A 4,042-nucleotide genomic window follows, 5' to 3' on the forward strand; every position below is an offset into this window, starting at 1 on the left:
GTCACGCCTGTTTGTTCACTTATTGTATACAGTTGTGCTACCACAGAGGGCAGAGGTGAGAAGCTGCTATTGCAGCCCCTCCAGAAGCCTACGGTATTTATTCTCTGGCCTTGTACAGAAAAAGAACTCTACCAGCCCTGGGATTAGCACAGTAGGTAGGTATGGTTATCCCAGTGTGTGGATGAAGAAACAGAGAAAGGTTGACCTACCTGCCCAGGGTGACCCAGCTGAGAAGTTGCAGACCTGGGTTTCCAACCTAGGCAGTGTGACTCCAGAGCCCATGCACTTTATCACTCCATCATTTTTGCATCTGATCAGTGTCTATGCCTTTTAAGGACGAGGCTCCTGTCAGTCCAGTGGGAAGAGGGGAAGGCTCCACACCCAGCTGTGGGGCAGAAGGAAGTCCCTCATCTGTGAATGTGGACAGGCCTGCATTTCAGGACTGCCTTCTGCTCAAGGATGGCTGCTAGATGGAGGCAGGAGACTCAGTGAAAGAGCAAGGGAGGACTTCCCTGGTGGCGCAGAGGATAAGAACCTCCTGCCAATGTGGGGGACACGGGTTCGATCCCTGGTATGGGAAGATTCCACAAGCTGTGAGCCACTAAGCCCAAACACCACAACTACTGAGACCTAGCTCTAGAGTCCATGTGCCACAACCCCTGAAGCCCGTGTGCCCTAGAGCCTGTGCTTTGCAGTAAGAGAAGCCACCGCAATGAGAAGCCCATGCACAGCAATAGACCCCGCTCACCACAACCAGAAAAAGCCCGCACAAAGCAGCTAAGGCTCAGCTCAGTCCAAAATAAAAAGAGGAAGGGATGGGGAAACTTGCCTGGTCCAACCCCACCTCAGACTTGCCCCGTCTCTGCCCCATGCAGTGGTTCCCCTGGGCCTTGCAGCTAGGGCGCTGCTACGAGGCATGGCAGCACTCTGGGAGAAGGTCACCATGACCCCTGGCAGGAGCTGCCTGAGGAGTGGGCTCAGAAGCCAGGGCTGATGCAGGCAAGCATCAGGTTACAGAAGGCGAGAGCCTGGCTCCTGTCCATGCTGGGCTGGGGTGGCTGCAGCCAGCGCCGACAGGGAACTTGCCACGGATGCCTGCCTGGGCATTGCCCAGAGGGAGCTTCCTCCTCCTCCCCTGAAGTAGGAGGGGTGGGGGGCTGGGCCTCAGATTCGTGGAACCTACCTGCCTCAGCATGACGTCACAGGCAGAAGCAAGGTTTGCACAGGTTTGCAGCAAGACTCGGAATTTGCTGAATTTGTCAAAGTGAGTGTTATTCGCTCAGTCGTGTCAACTCTTTGAGACCCTGTAGACTGTAGCCAACCAGGCTCCTCTGTCCTTGGATTCTCCAGGCAAGAATACTGGAGTGGGTTGCCATTCCCTTCTCCAGGGGATCTTCTCAACCCAGCGATCAAACCTTGGTCTCATGCATTGCATGCAAATTATTTACCATTTGAGCCACCAGGGAAGCTGGGCTTTGTCAAAGGGAGGTCAAGAGCATCTGGAGGCATAGCCACCCACATCTCCCCCAGTACACAGGTGACACTCCATGGCTCAGCCACCCCCTTCCTGCCCAGCTCCAAGCCTTAGCCAACCTGTGGTACTAAATGCTGCCCTCTCTCCTCCACTCATCCTCCCAGGTACAGATATCACCACTTTGGCAGAGTCTTCCCATCCCTTCCCTTACTAGCTTCCTCTATAAGATAGTTTCCAAGTGAGCATGCTGTCATTTCAGTCATGTTTGACTTTGCAACCCTATGGACTGTAGCCCACCAGGCTCCTCTGTCCATGGGATTCTCCAGGCAAGAACACTGGAGTGGGTTGCCATGCCCTCCTCTAGGGGGTCTTCCCGACCCAGGGATCAAACTGGCATCTCCTGTGTCTCCTGTAATGGCAGATGGGTTCTTCACTATTAGCACCATCTGGGAAGCCCCTTAGTTTCCATTCCCTGATACAATTTCTTATCCATTTGTCTGTCTCTCTCATTAAATGATTCCCTGGTGGCTCAGATGGTAAAGAGTCTGCCCGCAATGCAGGAGACCCAGATTCAATCCCTGGGTTGGGAAGATCCCCTGGAGAAGGAAATGGCAACCCACTCCAGTATTCTTGCTCAGAAAATCCCATGGACAGAGGAGCTTGGCAGGCTACAGTTCATGGGGTCTCAAAGAGTCAGACACAACTGAGCAACTTCACTTTCCTTTCCATTCTCATTAAACAGTGCATGCTTTGAGGGCAGGAATTGTGTCTTATCTCTTTGTCCCCAAACTGGGGTAAGACTGAGAACAGTGATGGTGTTTAGGAAAAGTTTATGGAGCTAATAAAAACAATAACAACCCTAACAATGGCTAATATTCATTAAGCATTTATTGTTGGCCAGGGTATCTGCTGAACGCTCCACACACATCAGTTTATGGGATTCTCACAGCGCAGGTGTAAATAAGGAAACAGAGGCCCAGGACACCATCTCTATGGGCCCCATCCTCGTGACCCCAATCCCTAGTAACTGGGGGACCCTGGCCTGTCTCAGAGCTCGTGTGCTTATCCACCATGCACCCTGCCTTTCAAGTCCACCTGCCCCCTGAGGATTTCCCCTCCCATGTCCTCTTCAGGCTTCAGGTCCAGCCTGCTCAGCCGAAGGACCCTCCTGTGCAAGGACAAGAGGTGGGGATGGGGGAGCACTGCTTCATTCCCAGACCCCTCGGATGAGCAGCCACATGCCAGGAGTTACCTGTGGAGACAGTCTGAGCGCGGGTTGGAGCTGAATTTCCAGACGCAGAGTATTGCAGAGAGGAGTGAGTTTATTAAGAACAAAGAGCAGAGATAAAGCAGGCACTGCGAGTGCGGCGGACCGACAACTCCTGACAGACCAGGGTGAGTCGACAGTTGTCATTGACTTAATAGCCAAATTTTATAGCCTCGAGACAAAGAAAATTCCTGCTGGGAGGCTGGCATGAGGTGATTGGTTGGGGTGCCATAGGGTGTTTACTGGAGTGGGCATCTTTGCCGAATTGGGAGTCAGGAAGCTTGTTAGTGATGATCAGGGGGCTTTTGGCAACGGTTACAAAGGTTACCTCAATTAGCTTCAGAGGTGACCTTGGTTCTGGGCTCCACTTCTGTGGCCTCGCAGCAAGGCCTCACACCTGTGGTCTGGGGGCAGGACATGACATTACTGACTCCAAGGGACAATGGCTCCACAAGCAGGCCGTGGAAATGTTTGCTCTTGACGCACCCTTCTTCTTAAACTGAGCTCCTGACCTCACTGCTCTTCTGATCCCCCTTCCAGGCCCCTGAGTTCCAGCCTCAAGCTTCTCATGGCCCATAGCATGACTCCCTGATGACAGAGATGCCTCAAACTCAACATGACTCCCTGTAAGCCTGCACCCCAGGGGGGTGGTATCAGATAGACTCCAGCCTCTCCTGGGGTTGAAGACTCGGGCAAGAGGTCTGGGCCAGACAGAGACTTGTGGGGGTCGACAGGGGAGGGGATGAGGTCACCAAGGAAGAAAAGCAGGTCAAGGAGGAAGAGAGTGAATGATGGACTCTGAGACCTGTACATCTAAGATACAGCTAGAGCCCAGACAAGGCTCCCCTCCTCACGAATCCCCCAGCTCTCCTGTCTCCCATCCCGACTCCAGGCTCTGCCCAGGGGGTGTCTCCGCAGGGCAAGCCCCTCACAGACGTCCAGCTGACATGCCCCTGGCCACTCCCCATTACCTTAGCTACATTCCTCAAGTCACAGGACCAACCCTACCGTGGCCACTTGAGGTGGCCCCCAAACTTAGCTACAATGCCAAACTCTGCTCTCGCTCTCCACTCACCCTCCAGGACCAGGAACAGATGTCACCATCTCTGTGAAGTCTGCCTTGAACCCCTCCCTTACCCCAGCAAACTGGAGCATTAAGTACCATGGACGGACAGAACGTGGAAAGCCCGTTTCATTCTTCAACCCACAGAGACATCAAGTCTGAGTTTGGGGCTCATTGGTCTCTAACGCTTTCTGCTGGGTGCTAAGGTCTCTTTTTTAACAAAGAGAAAGCTGAATCA

The sequence above is a fragment of the Odocoileus virginianus genome, chromosome 33 (assembly GCF_023699985.2).
Source record: "Odocoileus virginianus isolate 20LAN1187 ecotype Illinois chromosome 33, Ovbor_1.2, whole genome shotgun sequence".
NCBI classification, from domain to species: Eukaryota; Metazoa; Chordata; class Mammalia; order Artiodactyla; family Cervidae; genus Odocoileus; species Odocoileus virginianus.